Below are 18,833 nucleotides of genomic sequence, written 5' to 3' on the forward strand. Positions count from 1 at the left end.
ATTTGTCTGTCAGCCTTGTTCTAAGGCTTACTTTGCCTCTTAAGACCATGTTATTGCATGTCTTTTAGCATGTCTTGTATTTTGTTGTCATTGTTGAAAACTGGACATGCTATGTTGGGTAATAGAAACTGAAGTAATTAGGCATCTCATGTGAGGATTCATGTCAACTTGGCCAAGTGCTGGACTGTGTTTAATATTTGCTGTGGTTGTGGGTGCCAGAGGCTTCAGGGTCCTCACTGTCACTTTTTCCCTTTCTTGGCTGTGGATTTCCATAACAAGTTCTTAAACAGAGTCTGTGCCTTACAGCTCAGTTATAATCCACCATTATTTTTCTAGAACCTTGTTGATATGGTGTTAAGAATTTGGGAAGTAGAAACATTCTAAAATCCAAGAGTTAAATCTCAGTTTTTAGTTAGCTTGAACCACTGGGCTGCGGCTCAAAAGCACTTCATACCTTCCCCCCACCGCCACCTTTTTTTCTCTCTTTACATAAGACAGAATGGATAGAGGGGTGAGGAGTTGTCTAACTGCCCTTCCGCAGGTCACATAATGCTCTGATAATGCTGTCTTCCCTGGATGGTAAACTTTCATTATGGAGACAGCTCTGGGCATATTTCAAAATGGTTACTTATATTCTAAGTATATTTCAAAATGGGGATTTTCTCCTCTGCCTGTACTAAATACTAGGGAGATATTTCTGCAACTCTCAGTGAGTACCTTGTAAGGTTACTAAAGATAAAACCCATGAAGATTTAGGGCCACCACTAGGACTGGACCCCAGGAGTCTCTATCTGTCAAGCCAGTGCACATTCAGCCTGCAGAAATTCATCAAAATTACAGGTTAAGTGTTTCTACCAGTTACTGGCTCCAGCCACGTCAGCTCCCGGTAAGTTATTCATGTCTGTACTCCTCTTTACTTGCCTGTCTCTCCAGATTTCTGAGGGGCTGTTGTCCTAGGGTCTCAGTTCTCTGGAGGATCTAAAAAAAGGCCAAAATTTTTGGTTTTCTCAATTTTATCTTCTTGTGAAGATGGGGACAATGAATTCCCAACTCTTTATATGATAACAGAGAAGTCTGTGAAAGGATTTATTAACATCTGTTAAGTATGATTCTGAATAATGAAACTATATTCAATTGTTCATGAAGAAATTCCCTGTAAGGAATGAAAGTCTCTAAGTGAAACACTAGGAAAAAAATCTTAGACCTAAAATTTACTTGCTGTCTTCAGTACTATCTTTCCCTCTGTTTAGAAAATTGTTTTTGTACCAACTAGGAGTTCTTCAGGTACAAACGACAAATAGACGACTCAGTTTAGCCGGAGCCAAAGATTAATATTACTTGTATGAGTGGACGTCCCAAGGCCAAGTTTACATTCAGCTTGACTAGAGTCAGGGGCCCAAAAACCATATTCAGGGTTTCTTTTTTTCTTTTATCCCAGTGAGGTAGGGGTGAAGCATGATGTTTGGAATCCCAAAAGGACCACGTGTATATCAACTATCAATTTATTACCTCTCAACTCCAAATCCGCTGTTTTCTTTCCTGTTCTGCAATAATGGATCTGGACTCTGAGATTTCTCCTTTGTAGAGAGCAAGATGTTAATTTTTGTCAGTATAGGATGATGTAAGTACAGGCTTGGAGAAAAGGTCATCTCCTTCTGGTTCTAATGTACTTCTATTTTTTTATTTTTTTCTGCTCTTACTGTTGCCAGTATTATGTGTTGGTGTGGGACAGCCCAGCTATACATGCAGAGAAACTAGCCTCTCAATAAACTTACAGCTCTGGCTCAGTGACCACCTCAGTGAAGCCATTCCTACACCAATGCCACACATCTGAACTGTGCACTATCCAGCCAGCTCATGATCTCTCGATGCTTCTGTTTCTTTCTTACACCTGCCCTCCAACCTCAGCCTACCTCAGCCTGGACGGCTATTTTCTCCTTGCCACTCTCACCATAATTTTCTGTCCCCCTTGCTCCCAGAAGTGTATGCTAGATCAGCCCACCTGTACCCTGAAAAGGTGTCTTCTATTTTCCAATTAGTTTCATGCCCACTGGCTTTAGCCCAACTGCACCTTAGAGAAATATTTCTTGCTTGCTTGATGACTGCACACCAGCTGTTACCAGGAGAAACTCAGAGAGCTTTTCTGTCTTCTAGTTAAACTGTGGTTAAAGCCACACTTCTCCAATGAGGTCTGAATCCTAGCCTTGGGAATAATGCCCTTCCAAGTTTGTTTCTTCCTTAAGTACTCTAGGGTATCTCCAGGCTATTCATTAGACCCCTATAGAAGCTCTATAGTTACACTCCCTTTTTGAATTACTTTGTGGTTTATATCTTCTGACTATACCCTCATTGATACAATATATCATGGTGACAGAGTTGTTCCCAAAGGACAAGTTCAGGGAAAACATAATGTGATTATTGTGTATTTCACTGATTGAGAAGGCACCATCACATAGATTTATTAGATTATATATAAAGGAATATTATATTATTTATTTCATATATTGTGTTCCCACAAATTGCCATATTTTAACCATAATTCTGGTTTCTTAGTGGTAGGATCAAATGTTTTTAGCACCGTAGCCCTGTGTGGATAGTATGTTTAACATTGTTCCTTTCTACTGTATCCACAAAAAAGAAAGAAAGAAAGAAAGAAAGAAAGAAAGAAAGAAAGAAAGAAAGATGCCCACAACATCTGATCAATATTTATTCATAGCTAGGCATAAACATTTATGAAGGGTAAGCATGAGAAGAAATATTGGAAAAACTCTAAATTTTTGAAAGATGGCATGTTGGTATACAAGCCTACATATGACAATTCTTTTGCGAATCATATATTTCTTACCAATTTCCACAATTTTTTATTTCTTCTGATTAATAATTTTGTTAAATAGTTTTACAAATTACCTTTTCTTTTTTTTAAAAAAAATTTATTTATTTTTGAGAGAGAGAGAGACACAGAGAGAGAGAGACAGAGAGAGAGAGAGAGAGAGAGAGAGAGAGAGAGAGAGGGAGCACAAGCTAGGGAGGGACAGAGAGAGGGAGATACAGAATCCAAAGCAGACTCCAGGTTCGCACTGTCATCACAGGGCCCAACACCGGGTTCGAACCGACCATGGGATCATGACCTGAGCCGAAATCAGTTGCTTAACTGACTGAGCCCCACAAATTACCTTTCTTAATTCCTGGGAGAGTATGCAGACAATTTTTCATGCCGTTGCTAAATTTGCCATTTTTCTCTTTCATTTACACCAACTTTCTATTGTATGTTCAAGAAACATCTCTTGGAATTTCTGATCATCCCATTACTTTTATTATCACTTTAATAATTATATATTCTCTCGTGAGCATTTTATAATAAAAAGTTATTTTTTTCAAATAAATAGGTTTCATATGCCAAAATATTATGAAATATGTAATCGTTAATTATGAATTTAGCAAATACATATAATAATGAATTATAAACAAAATCCCGTAAAAAAATATGACAAAATTATCTGCCTTGCCCATTCAAAGAAATGTTACTCTCCTTAACATTGAAGGTCTTTCTTCTCCATTCTACTACATTGTGAACTAATAAGTTTTTTGGTTATTAGTCATCTGGTCTTGACAAAAATAATCAAGAATCCAAGTTGTTGTTTCAGGAAATATTAGTAGAAATTGGCTATCATGATGTGTTTGTGTGCATGGGTGTGTGAGAGAGAAAGTGATTCTTTTTGTTTTTAACTTACAGCCACTCTCCTATTCCTATAGAATGTCTACTCCAAAATGTTTTTCACTGTAATCTAAATTCCAATAATTGACTTGCCAAATGGCATAGGGATGATTTAGAATTTTGGTGGCTATTGTGGGAACCTTTTGGCATCTTAAGTATAATACATCTAACAGAAGGCATAGAAAAAAAAATGGAGCGGAAGTATTAAGCAATAATAGTGGCCTTATTATTATTATTATCATTATTTATTATTATTATGCTGAGGCTTTAAAATGAAATTCAAATCCAACATCTCCGCCCTCAGAGAAATTCTGGAAAGGCCAAAGGAAAGAAACAACTAGCCTTGAAATAATCTAAAATGTCTTTCCTCTGCTCCAAATCCTATACCCTACTTTAATCTTACCTCCTATTTATATAGCTTGCCTCCCCTTCCATGCTCTCCTAAATCTATATATGAACCACCCTTTTATTTAAGATTTTCTGCAGAGTGCTACCTAAATTTTAATGGTTGGCTTGAAAATATTTTCAAAATATATCTTGAGGTATCCCTGACAGCTGATGTAAAAGAATCACTGTTCTCTGTTTTTATTAATGGACTAAGAGCAGAAATAATATATTTAATTTAAAAAAACATATTGGGATGGGAATTTTCAGTCCTGAACAATCTTTAATTTAAGGACAAATATTTTCAGAGGTTTTAGAAAACTGAAAAGCTAAGAACCAAAGCAAACATGGCTTTTCAGAAAAAAACTGGACTCTGGAATAGAAACAAAACCAAAGGATCATAAATACAGAGACATTTATTGGCTAGGAAGGAGCAGAAAGTTTCTAAAACTACAGAGCTGTAGTTCATTACCTTGGTAGTGATTTGCCAGCTGAAGATGGTACATTAGCTAAGGAAAGATCATTGGCTATCCAAAATTATCCAAAGCCAATAACAAAAAAAAAAAAAAAAAAAAAAAAGAACTGAGGGAATGCCTAGATTATTGTAGACAATGACTATAGACAGGACTGAAAATTCCCATCCCAATTTGTTTTTTTACATTAAATATATTATTTCTAGTCTTAGTCCATTAAGAAAAATAGAGAACAGTGATTCTTTTACATCAGCTGTCAGACAACGAGTAGTCATTTTTTCTGAAATAGTAACATCCTTATATCATTCAACTAAATATTTCTTATGCTCTCCCCATTGAATTCTATTATCCAATGAGGACTGAAACCCTCCACATTAGAATAAAACCAGAAAAGAAGTGAATGGAATGGTGATGCTGGGCTTCCCAAAGACAGAATTTTATTACTTTTTTTTTTTTAATAGAAGGACAGGTAAAAGACAATTATCCAGCTGAATAACACCTGAATATTTTCCTTCCTTTCTTTTTTATTTCTTCCTCTCTGTAAGACATGAATCTTTCTGTCTAATCTACATCTTCTCTTGGCCTTAAATCCAACAGGTAATTTTTCTTACATTTGAAAGAGTTTTGAACAGGGGTATTTTGTGGAATTTACTGTGATGAACCACAGGTTTCTATAGCAAACATCATCATGATATTAGCCAGATCTATATCTGAGAAAAATGACAGTTGATTATTCAGAAATGGGGTTTCCTTTATTTAAGAAATAGTAGAATGCCTATATTTTTACTGTATACTTTTTCCTAAATTAAATTGTGTCATTGTAAAGATTTCTAATTTGTTTTAAATGTTTTTGCTATAGGAACCATGTAACAATAAAAATGATGGTAATAATAATTAGAATAATGTCTCCAAGCATATAAATTGTAACTCAATTTATACTTACCTAATATAGCTATACTTTTTCAGATTTATTTTTTGTTAATGTGGCTTTTTTATGAATTAAAAATTAAAAAGGTAAATATTAAATTTAAAATACATTTTCCACTTAAAATACAAAGTTAAATATGATGGCCAATGATATCAAAACCTACCACCTTAAAACAAAACAAAACAAAACAATACAAAACCTACAACCTTGTCAGGAATTTAAGATTATTTTTTATTGTGCTTCTGTCTATAAAATTATGCCTATACATCTCTGTATCTGCACACACACATACATATATACAATGTCTACATAAAATGCATTTTATTTTTTTTAATTATTTAATTTTTAATTTTTGAGAGAGAAAGACAGAGTGAAAGCAGGGGAGAGCAGAGGGAGAGGGAGGGAGAGAGAGAGAGAGAGAGAGAGAGAGAGACAGAATCTGAAGGAGGCTCCAGGCTCTGAGATGTCAGCAGAGAGCCCAACACGGGGCTCAAACTCACAAACTGTGAGATCATGACTTGAGTCGAAGTCGGACACTCAACCGACTGACTCACCCAGGCACCCCCCAAAATACATTTTAATTAATAGTAGATTGAACTATAAATCTTTGTTTTTAATTTTATGACAAATATCCTTTCATACTCTGTAGATCAATCTTTTTTTTTAAGTGTATTTATTTATTTTGAGAGAGAGAGAGAAAGCACGAGTGGGGGAACAGCAGAAAGAGAAGGAGAGAGAGAATCCCAAGCAGGCTCTGCACTGTGAGATCAGAAACCCATGTGGGGCTCAAACTCATGAACTGTGAGATCATAACCTGAACCAAAGTCAGTCTCTCAACCCACAGAGCCACCCAGGTGTCCCAGTAGATCAATCTTTTTATAACTTATTATATTTTTAAATTTATTGACAAAATTTTCTCCTTTTATCCACTTGTAAATCTTTTATTTTTCTCAGTATGTTTAGTTTTATCCCATTCTCTATCCTAATGTAAATTCAGTTTCTCTCTCTCTCTTCTCTCTCTGTCTTTGTCTCTCTATCCTTTCTATTGGGCATGCTGTCCAAGGAGTAATTTTCAGTGTAATTTCTATTATCTTTCTATAACCAGCTTAGAGGATTGCTATATGTCTTTTTTGACATTTCTTCTATATACTGTAATTTGTTAGTTTTCCTTTTATATTATAGTTTCTTAACCTTTCATTTTTGTTCCTGTTTCCTTTATTTAAAATTTAATGAATTTATTTACATTTTCCTGTTTAATAATAAAAGCATAGCCTTCACAATACCCAGAAGTTGGATTTAATTCACTTTATTTTTCAAACTTTCATTTTGTATTTTTAATTTTGTTTTACTCATTCATCTAAGTATTTTAAACATTGATGTTAGTTTTTTCATATATCTTTAAGTCCAGCTTCACTTTCTTTTTTATTGCATTTTGATCAGCATGTGCTCTGCAATATGACTATGTAGAAATTACTAAATGTGTCTCTGTGACAATGCATTATCTTTAAATTATAAGTTAAATATCAAATTCAAGACTTTTCGCACAGATGATCAGTTTCTCAAACTATGATGCACTCAGTGCCAGGCCAGGGCAGGCTAAACAGTGTTGTGAAAGCACAGCACACACAATGTGAAGCTCATAACTCACTTTCTACAGCCCTTTATGTGGGCCAGCTAGAATTTTCCACGTAAATATTGTCAATATGAGAGACAAGACATGATGTTTTAGAAACATTCAATCACTTTTGCGGGCTTAATATTTTCAGAAATCAGGTGGTATATCTAAAGTTGTGGCTGAAATATTAACCTTTTATCTTCTCTTTTATTTTTATTTTTTTAATTTTTTTTTCTTTTCTTTTTTTTTCAAGCATTTTTTTTTTTAATTTTTTTTTTCAACGTTTTTTTTTATTTATTTTTGGGACAGAGAGAGACAGAGCATGAACGGGGGAGGGGCAGAGAGAGAGGGAGACACAGGATCGGAAACAGGCTCCAGGCTCCGAGCCATCAGCCCAGAGCCTGACGCGGGTCTCGAACTCCCGGACCGCGAGATCGTGACCTGGCCGAAGTCGGACGCTTAACCGACTGCGCCACCCAGGCGCCCCTTAATTTTTTTTTTTCAACGTTTATTTATTTTTTGGGACAGAGAGAGACAGAGCATGAACGGGGGAGGGGCAGAGAGAGAGGGAGACACAGAATCGGAAACAGGCTCCAGGCTCTGAGCCATCAGCGCAGAGCCCGACGCGGGGCTGGAACACACGGACCGCGAGATCGTGACCTGGCTGAAGTCGGAGGCTTAACCGACTGCGCCACCCAGGCGCCCCTCTTTTCTTCTCTTTTAAAATACGTGCTTTATTAGAGAAGGACTTACTACTAATACTAATTTTATAGATGTAATCTGCCTTATTATTATTATTATTATTATTATTATTATCTTGGTGGATAAAAGCAGAGGTAACTAAGTTTAAGTTGTTCATCACCTCCTTTTATGTGCCCAGCTTTCTCAAGCACCCCATTATTGGTTAACCACTTGATGCTGGAGGATGGGAATTCCTGACACCGAGTAACATCTCATTAGCATGAACAGCTGGAGGCTGAAAGAGAAGGCACCTTAGGGACTAATTACCTGAGAAGATTTAAATAGCAAACATCTACCTGAATCTTTTCCCCAGAAAGCAAAACTCTGTTAACCCATGTATAAAGGCTCTGTATGCCTGAGACTAATATTTATTTGAAATTTAAATGTTATAAAGTCCCTCCGTTGTCATGCTGCTCTGTGACAAAAATCTATCCAGGCCAGTTGCCTCATTCACTCTTATTCCGTGCTGTTATGAGTTTCACCTAGCTGGTGTATTTGATGTGGCTGATCTCGGGGATGTGTGTCAGTGGAGGCCTCAGAGAAGTACAAGCATTTTCTCATCACTGCTGTTGTGAGGCACAAGGAAGCCATTTGATTGTATTTGACTAGAAGATAATTAAACATTTGTCAGCTGTGTTTGAACAAGAGCTCTGATCCCAGGATCCCTGGGTTCCAGAGGCTTTGTGAAGTCCCTGAAATTATAGGCGATATTTTCTGTGTGTGTGCATGTGTGCATTTTTTTTTTCAGAAGGAGTAGATTCTTTTGAAACCCTAAAGCATTACTGCCATGTACTCTCCCTTCCTCAAGTATTAAGGACCACTTACCTTGTTCTTTCAAATTAAAGAAGAATTACTTGTATTTTCAAAAAGAAAAGAAAAAAAATAGATGTGATATGTATCCTTAAGGGGGAAGGGACAGGCTCATGTGACAGAAAGGAGGAGAGATAAAGCTTATTAGTCACATGAGGGGGGGAATTTTTTTAATTTTATTTTTAATATTTATTTTTGAGGGAGAGAGCACAAGCAGGGGAGGGGCTGAGAGAGAGGGAGACACAGAATCCGAAGCAGGCACCAGGCTCTGAGCTGTCAGCACAGAGCCTGACATGGGGCTCCAACTCATAAGCCTTTAGATCATGACCTGAGATGAAGTGGGAGGTTCAACCAACAGAGCCACCCAGATGCCCCCTTCCCTCCAGTGGGGGAAATTTTCAGCCACCTATGATAAAATGAGAAAATACAGTGTTCTCAATTTTAAGAATTGTCTTTTATTCTGAGATCATATTTTTCTATTTTGCCATATTTAAACCTTAAATTCTGATTTCTTTTATTGAACAATAGTGGTAACTACAGTATTGGATTTTGTTTTTGTAATCTTATGTGCTAAAATTCTTTTTTTATTCTTTTCAAAAACTGAAACTTAAATATGGGTATTACAGGTCTATGTCCTCCCCACCCCTATAAATGCACTCCATACTAAGAGTCAATGTCCGAATCAGTCACTGGTATTAGGGTGACAAGCCCTGTGGTTTGCCCAGGACTGAGTGGTTTTCACACTGAACTTACGATGCTGAGAGAAAGAAGTTTGAAAAACACTGACATCAGCAATGAAAAGTGTAGATCCAAAAGTCTTCTGGGAGGTATATGTGGCAATGTGTAAGAAATACATATCTAAGTGGCAGTATTATGAAATTGTGTTCTGTTTTTATTTGAAAATTCTACGTCATGGTTTTACCTGAGATCATCCTATCCATTATTCTGGAGGCTGTTCAAATCACTTTATTACTTATACCCTCACCTAGGCTGGATCCTGGTAGTTACTGAAAAAATATAAGGTAGCAAAGGCTCATGAAAAGCCATCACAGTGTAGATTATCATTTTTTTTAATTTTATCTTTTAGTTTTTAAAATTTATATCCAAATTAGTTAGCATATAGTGCAACAATGATTTCAGGAGTAGATTCCTTAGTGCCCCTTACCCATTTAGCCCATCCCCCCCTCCCACAACCCCTCCAGTAACCCTCAGCTTGGTCTCCAAATTTATGAGTCTCTTCTGTTTTGTCCCCGTCCCTGTTTTCATATTATTTTTGTTTCCCTTCCCTTATGTTCATCTGTTTTGTCTCTTAAAGTCCTCAGATGAGTGAAGTTATATGATATTTGTCTTTGACTAATTTCACTTAACATAACACCCTCCATTTCCATCCACGTAGTTGCAAATGGCAAGATTTCATTCTTTTTGATTGCCGAGTAATATTCCATTGTATATATATATATATATATATATATATATATATATATATATGCCACATTTTCTTTATCCAATCATCCATCGATGGACATTTGAGCTCTTTCCATACTTTAGCTATTGTTGATAGTGCTGCTATAAACATGGGGGTGCATGTGTCCCTTCGAAACAGCACACCTGTATCTCGTGGATAAATGCCTAGTAGTGCACTTGCTGGGTCGTAGGGTAGTTCTATTTTTAGTTTTTTGAGGAACCTCCATACTGTTTTCCAGAGTGGCTGCACCAGCTTGCATTCCCACCAACAATGCAAAAGAGATCCTCTTTCTCTGTATCCTCACCAAATGCTGTTGTTGCCTGAGTTGTTAATGTTAGCCATTCTGACAGGTATCAGGTGGTATCTCATTGTTCTTTTGATTTGTATTTCCCTGATGATGAGTGATGTTGAGCATTTTTTCATGTGTCATTTGGCCATCTAGATGTCTTCTTTGGAGAAGTGTCTATTCATGTCTTTTGCCCATTTCTTCACTGGATTATTTTTCTTTTGGGTGTTGAGTTTGATAAGTTCTTTATAGATTTTGGATACTAACCCTTTATCTGATATGTCGTTTGCAAATATCTTCTCCCATTCTGTTGGCTGCCTTTTAGTTTTGCTGATTATTTCCTTCACTGTTCAGAAGCTTTTTATTTTGATGAGGTCCCAGTAGTTCAGTTTTGCTTTTGTTTATCAATTTTGTTTATCAATTTGTTTGTCAATTTTGTTAATTCTTTCAAAGAACCAGCATCTGGTTTCATTGATCTGTTCTACAGATTTTTTGGTTTAGATAGCATTAATTTCTGCTCTAATCTTCATTATTTCCTGTCTTCTGCTGGTTTGGGGTTTTATTTGCTGTTCTTTTTCCAGTTCCTTAAGGCATAAGGTTAGGTTGTGTATCTGAGATATTTCTTCCTTCTTTAGGAAGGCCTGGATTGCTATATACTTTCCTCTTATGACTGCCTTTGCTGCGTCCCAGAGATTTTGGGTGTGGTGTTATCATTTTCATTGGCTTCCATATACTTTTTAATTTCCTCTTTAACTGCTTGGTTAGCCCATTCATTCTTTAGTGGGATGTTCTTCAGTCTCCAAGTATTTGTTACCTTTCCAAATTTTTTCTTGTGGTTGATTTTGAGTTTCATAGTGTTGTGGTCTGAAAATATGCACGATATGATCTTGATCTTCTTGTATTTACTTAGGGCTGATTTGTGTCCCAGTATATGATCTATTCTGGAGAACATTCCATGTGCACTGGAGAAGAATGTATATTCTGGTGCTTTAGGATGAAATGTTCTGAATATATCTGTTAAGTCCATCTGGTCCAATGTGTCATTCAAAGCCATTGTTTCCTTGTTGATTTTTTGATTAGATTATCTGTCAATTGCTGTAAGTGGGGTGTTGAAGTCTCCCACTATTATGGTATTACAATTGATGAGTTTCTTTGTGTTTGTAAATAACTGATTTGTATATTTGGGTGCCTTCACATTTGGCACATAAATGTTTACAATTGTTAGGTCTTCTTGGTGGATAGACTCCTTGATTATGATATAATGACCTTCTGTATCTCTTGATACAGTCTTTATTTTAAAGTATATATTTTCTGATATAAGTACGGCTACTTCAGCTTTCTTTTGTTGACCATTAGCATGATAGATGGTTCTCCATCCCCTGATTTTCAATCTGAAGGTGCCTTTAGGTCTAAAGTGGGTCTCTTGTAAACAGCATATAGATGGATCTTGTTTTATTACCCATTCTGTGACCCTATGTCGTTTGATTGGACCATTGAATCCATTGACATTAAGAGTGAGTACTGAAAGATATGAATTTATTGCCATTATGATGCTTGTGAGTTGGAGTTTCTGGTGGTGTTCTCTCGTCCTTTCTAATCTTTGTTGCTTTTGGTATTTATTTATTTGTTTATATATATATATATATATATATATATATATATATATATATATATATTTTTTTTTTTTTTTCATCTTTTCTCCCCTCAGAGAGTTCCCCTTAAAATTTCTTGCAGGGCTGGTTTAGAGGTCACACAATCCTTTAATTTTTGTCTGGGAAACTATCTCTCCTTCTATTTTGAATGACAGCCTTGCTGGATAAAGAATTCTTGGCTGCATATTTTTCTGATTCAACACACTGAATATATCCTGCCACTCCTTTCTGGATAGGTTTGCTGCAAACCTGATGTCTTCCCTTGTAGGTTAGGGACTTTTTTTCCCTTGCTGCTTTCATGATTCTTTCCTTGCCTCAGTATTTTGTGAGTTTGACTATGATATGCCTTGTTGATGGCCGGTTTTTGTTGAATCTAACGAGGGTCCTCTGTGCTTCCTGGAGTTTGATGTCTGTGTCTTTCCCCAGGTTAGGAAAGTTTTCCACTATGATTTGCTCACATAACCCTTCTACCCCTATTTCTCTCCCTTCCTCTTCTGGGACCCCTATGATTCTGATGTTCCTTTTTAATGTGTCACTGATTTCGCTAGTTCTTAAATTGTGCTCTTTTGCCTTAATCTCCCCTTTTTCCTGCTTCATTATTGTCTATAAGTTTGTCCTCTATATCACTGATTCTCTGTTCTGCTTCGTCCATCCTTGCCACCGCTGCATCCCTCCATGATTGCAGTTCAATTATAGCATTTTTTATTTCATTCTGGCTATTTTTTACTTCTTTTATCTCTGCAGAAAGGGATTCTAATCTATTTTTGACTCCAGCTAATATTCTTATTATTCTGATTTTAAATTCTGGTTCAGACATCTTGCTTGTATCTGTGTTGTTTAAATCCCTGGCTGTCATTTCTTCGTGCTCTTTCTTTTGGGTGAATTCCTTCGTTTTGTCATTTTGAAGGGAGAAAAGGAATTAATGAGGTAGAAAAATTGAAATTAAAAAAATTAAAATAAAAAAATGTTAAATTAAAAATTAAACACACACACACACACACACACACACACACACACACACACAAATGGAATAGATGATGCTAGATCCTAGGTATGTTTTGGTCTGGGTGTTGAAAGTGGTTTGACAGATTAGAGGAAAAAAAAGGGAAGGGGGAAAGAAAAAAAAAGGAAATCGTTTGAGAATTTGAAAAAATGAATACACTGAAGTAGACTAAAATGAGATGATGGGGTAAAATTGAATTTGAAAAAATATACACAAAAGTAAATACTATAGTAGAAAAAAATTAAAGAAAAATATTTTTAATAAAAATTAAAAATATGATTTTTTTCTTTTTCTCTATTCAAGAAAAAAATGAAAGAGAAAAAAGATAAGAAAAAGAAAAAAGAAAAAAAGGAAATCGTTTGAATATTTGAAAAAGTGAATACACTGTAGTAGACTAATATAAAATAATGGGAGTAAAATAGAATTTGACAAAATTTACATAAAAGCAAAAATATAGTTAAAAATTAAAAATATTTTTAATGCAAATTGAAAGTAAAAATAATTTTTTTCTCTTTCTGCATTCAAGAAAAAGAAAGGAAAAAGAGAAAAAAAGAAATAAAAGGAATTTTTTTCAAAATTTGAAAAGGTGAATACACTGAAGTCGACTAAAATAACATGATGGAAGTAAAATAGAATTTGAAAAAAATTATACAAAAGTAAAAATATAGTAATGAAAATTAAAGAAAATATTTTCAATAAAAATTGAAAATAAAAATGAATTTTTTCTCTTTTTGTATTCAAGAAAAAGAAAAGAAGTGTAAAAGAGAAAAAGAAAAAAAAAGAAAGAAAATTGAATACATGAACCTGCTAACAGATATAAATAGGACTGAAGTTACTTCATTTTCCCCTAGAAGTCAGTCGATGTAGCGCTTTATAGTGCATAAACTAAGGGGGGGTGGTGAGACTTGTGTTCTTGAAAAGGAAGTTGGCCCAGTTGGGCGGGGCTCATTGTAACATCTCCGCTCTCCACTAGATGGCGCTGACAGCCTACTGGGGTGTATACTTGCAGCCCTCCTAGGTGCGCATGCGCGGGAACAGTGAAAAATGGCGCCAGCCAGCTCCCCAATCTGTTTTCCTGGAATCAGCAATTGCGCTGTCCTCTGTCTTCAGCTTTCTGTCCACTCCCTGCTTTTTCACTCTCCATGACCAGCCCCAGGCAGTACCTCTGTCCCGAGTTTTGTCTCAGATGCGGCTGTTTTCCCCGACCCGTTACTTCCGAAGGGCTGAGGCTTTGACCCGTTCCGCCCCTCTGTGGGAGGGTCTCACCGAGCAGTGGCCGAATGAGCAATGGCCCAATGTCGGCTGCACCCAAGAACGCTTGCTGGACCCTGCTGCTGCCAGTGCCCCGAGACTGCGGCCAGGTGCCAGCCCGCCCCAGAAAAAATTCACGAGATAGTGTAGCAGCAGCGTTTCAGGGATTATGGAAAATCACAACACACATCTGGCACCAGGCTTCCCCCTTAAGGACCTTGCTCCAGCACCAGCAAATGTGGCCGTTTTCTGGGGTCTGCTGGGACCAGGTGGCTTCAACAGTCTCTACCAAACGTCCTTCCAGCAGTGGAACCGCTTTTTCCCATGTGGCCTGAGAACCTCCTGGACCCCACTCTGTTCCTGGGGATTCGCCCTTCCCACCAGAGCACCACCAGGTAATGAGCTGCGGAGTTGCAGCCTTTGTGCTCCCCTTGTTTACAGTCTTAATGGAATTTAAACCTTCTCCTTTCTTTCTCCCTTTTCAGTTTAGTCTCCGCGGCTGTTTCCAATTTTCCACTTTCTCTCCAGCTGCTCTTGGGGAGGGGTGCTGTTCTCGTATTCTCCCCCCGCAGTCTCCATCCTCTCTCTGCCCGCAAAGAGGTTCCCTACCTTCCGCGGCATCTTGCTCCCCAAATTCACCTCTCCGCGCCTTGTACCTGCCGAATTCTGTGGTTCAGGTTGTGCAGATTGTTGTGTTAATCCTCCAATCAGTTTTCTAGGTGTGTAGGATGGTTTAGCGTTGGTCTGGCTGTATTTCATGGGTGCAAGACACACAAAAAACTTTCATGCTTCCGGCATCTTGGCCCTTTCATCACAGTGTAGATTCTAATGGCATATGTTCCCTAGGCTTCCAGTGCAGAAACTTTCAAATAGTAGATGTTTATGTTTGGGGCATTTTCCGGAGAAGTGATAGAGAAGGCAGCAAAATCTTACCTGTGACATTACCTGTTACGTGCACATCCAGTATTGCCTCTGTCTAACTCATGTAAATGGTATTTGCAAAATAACATCGTGCTGTCTGCAAGGTGTGACTGTGAACAGAGGGCCTTTGTCATTTTAAGGTTGTAAAAATGAACTAATTGGTATGTCTTATATTTTCCACTGTTTGAACAACAAATGTGTGTAGGTATCTATGATTGTAATATTTACCAATTAATCTACATAGTTCATACTTAAGTTATAAAGGGTTTCAGGTGGTGTTAAGTATTACATACCAACATGGCTGAGACATATTGCCCAAATATTTGGCCAAACACTATTTTGGATAGCTGTGAAAGCGTTTTTTGAATGATATTAACATATACGCAGATGGACTTTGAATAAAGCAGATTATTCTCTGTAGTGTGGGTGGACCTCACCCAATCAGTTGAAGGCCTTAGCAGAACAAAGACTGACCTCCCCTAAGCAAAAGGGAATTCAGTTTGCAGACTCCTGGTCTCGTGACTGTCAGTGTACCCTGAAGATTTTTGACTTGCACCTCCACAATTGTGTGAGCCAATTCTTTAAAATCAATCTCTCTCTATGTATACACACGTCCTGTTGGTTCTGTTTCTCTGGAGAGCCCTGACTAATACAGTGAGTATATCTTTAAGTCATTCTTGTTCAGACACCATTTAGCTTACCAGCATTTGTATTTCCCAATTTACACAGTTTTAAAGTGTATGGGGATTCTTAATATTGTATCAAATGTGAACAGTTATAATTTCAAATTCTTTTAAATTTGCTGTACGTTCACCTAATTAATGGGGTAGTCTGATTGTCTCTAAAAAGTGTCTGAACAGAACTTACTAAATTTGAGAAGATGATGATTAAAAATCAAATATAAAAAAATGGGAATCTTGAGATAAAAAAACAGCTGTTGGTTGATCTATTACTAGTAGATAGGATTTATGTGGACTTAACAGAAGTGTGATTACTGAACGGCAGCAAAGATTAAAGCTAGTATCAATCCATATTAGGCCTTAGTTATGTGAAAGAAGCTGAGAAAAAGAAAAGAAAATCTAAAAAAAAGAAAAATTGTTAGATTCTAACAAAGTTTAAAAAATTCAATTATAAAAGTGAAGAATGGCAATTACTGATGACTATTCTTGAGTATAGAAACTGAAAATAGTTAGACAGAAATTGATGCTAAAAATAAGTAGCAATAAAGAATTCTAGATGATTTGAGTAATCTGCTTACTTATTTTATAAAATAGTAAATATTATCTTTTGGAAAAATTTGAATCTTGAATTTTTCTCTCACCTTCCTGTCAATCTCTTTTCCTCTTTACCCTGCCTATCCTTTGGAATAAGACATGAGGCTTAGTGCCACCAGAGATAATGCATATAACCTAGTAGCATATCTAGCTAAAGAGTAATCACAGTTAATCCAAGATAGAACAGGGAAGAAACAGATCCTTTGGAGTGGAAGAGAGGAAAGAATTAAAAATTAATTTCTACTTTTCTCCTACAGCTCTTTTATCCTGGCATTGAACCTGTAGAATGTGACTCTTGTGAGGAAAAGAAAAAAAAAAAGAAAAAGAAAAGCAAAACAAGGAAGGATTTTGTTGCAGGTTTAATTTGGGGCACAGAGATTGGATGTGTGTCATGTTCAGACTTTAAAAAGACCTATGGGCTATCAAGAATTGCAGCAGGGTCTAATCAACCTGGGGGACGATGAAGACCCCTGGAAGCATCATGGAGAGAATATGCTTTGAATTGTACCAGATAAAAAAATGGGGCAATGTAGGTTGTTGTATATAATACAGACACATATATATACACATATAAATATTACATATCTCTGTGTGTATATATGTATATATATGTGTGTGTGTGTGCGCACACAGATCTGAGCCATATTCCTTGCCTGTTAATCACAAAGACATTTAAAATTTCTCCCCTACCCAGACACTTGTATCATAAGGACAGTGGTGAAAGAAAAAGTAAACAGACCTGTAAAGTTGTTTTACATTATAGTACATGGTGATAAATTGCTAGGAATTTTAAAGTTCTCAATCTACCTCTCCTTTCTTGCCCATCCTTGCAAGTCTCTAGGTTTTCAGTGGGACTTCAAAAAAAAAAAAAAAAAAAAGAAGAAATTTAGATTAATTACAGATGACAAAATAATGGTATACAATACTTTGTATAATTTAATTTCTAGTTTATAAAAGGCATAGTTCAGTTCTTGGAAAACCTTGACATAACCTGAGGAGTGCAGTCTTTCTTCTTAGTACTTTTTCTAAGAATAGCATCTGCTATGTGTCAGATTCATGCATATGAGAAACATGGAGTCATCTAGGTAAATTTGACTAGTTTACAGCTCAGCGGCCAAAAGTATCTCAAAGTCCTGATGATTGAAACTTACTGAAAATATCCCATGCTATATTTTCAAGTTATGTTTTTACTATCTGATAGCCAAGACAGGATAGGTACTGTTGACTTGAGAGAAGAGCGCTAGTTTATTTATTTTTAATGTTTATTTATTTTGGGGAGAGAGAGAAAGAGAGCACACATGCACATAAGTGGAGGAGGGGCAGAAAAGGGGGGGGGACAGAGGATCCAAATGGGGCTTTTCACTGACAGCAGAGAGCCCGATGTGGGGCTCGACCTCGCAAATGACAAGATTATGACCTGAACTGAAGTTGGGTGCTTAATCGACTGAGCCACCCAGGTGCCCCAACAGTGCTAGTTTAAATAGAATAATTGGGGAAGGCATCCTTTGGTCAGAGGCCAGCTGAAAGAGGTAATGGAGAAAACTGACTATTGGGAGAAGAATGTTCCAAGCCAGGTACATGGTGTAAAGGCCCTGAAATAAGAGCATAGTTTGTGCATTCAAATAATAACAAAGAGGCTCATTTTTGGAACAGACTGAAATAAATAGAAGAAGTAGGAGATATTGTCATAGAAGATGGAAAGGAAACAGTTTATACAAGACTTTGTGCAGAATTTTAAACACTTTTACTGTTAATAAAACGGGAGTGATTGAGGGTTTGAGCAGAGACGTTATGTGATCTAACTTTTTTCACTTTTTACTCTGAATATTTTCAAATAAGTCTTATATATTTTTACAAGCAACTTTTGAAAGTTTGTGACTGTCAAAGGTTTAATTCACATAAATTGTCAAATTTAGTGGAATAAAGTCATTTATAATATTCCATTATTATCCATTTAATGCCTATATATCTGTAGTGACAACCTTGTTTCATTACTCATATTGGTAATTTTATTTTATATCTTTCATTCTTTTTGGGAGCAAGAATTCCTGTCCCCTCAAAGGTCCTTCAGGCTGGACCAAGAATTGAACTGACATGAGACAGATTAACAGGAGACAATCAAATTGGTACATATAGGGAATCCACATAGACATGGAAACTCCAAAGATAATCAGGCAAAATGAAGTATATGTGTAATCCTGAACTAAGGAGAAGGGGTTGGGGGTCTGGGACTTCAGAGGAAAAAATGCAATTCACAGGGTGATAAAAGAGCAGATGTTTGGTAATTTGATGTTTGCCCTACCATATACTTGGGT

The 18,833-nt window shown here is 36.6% G+C and overlaps 1 long non-coding RNA gene across 1 annotated transcript in view; it reads left to right on the forward strand.

The window, feature by feature from the left end:
- Nucleotides 1-340: 340 nt before the first annotated feature.
- The window catches only part of LOC147578582 (uncharacterized), a 36,270-nt gene continuing 17,777 nt past the window's right edge, over nucleotides 341-18,833 (forward strand). The window contains exons 1-2 of the long non-coding RNA XR_015254313.1: nucleotides 341-511; nucleotides 757-886. This is a non-coding gene — a long non-coding RNA (uncharacterized LOC147578582). The remainder of the gene's footprint in view (nucleotides 512-756; nucleotides 887-18,833) is intronic.

Source organism: Puma concolor, chromosome C1 (genome assembly GCF_028749965.1).
Source record: "Puma concolor isolate L17-30 chromosome C1, mPumCon1.1.hap2, whole genome shotgun sequence".
NCBI classification, from domain to species: Eukaryota; Metazoa; Chordata; class Mammalia; order Carnivora; family Felidae; genus Puma; species Puma concolor.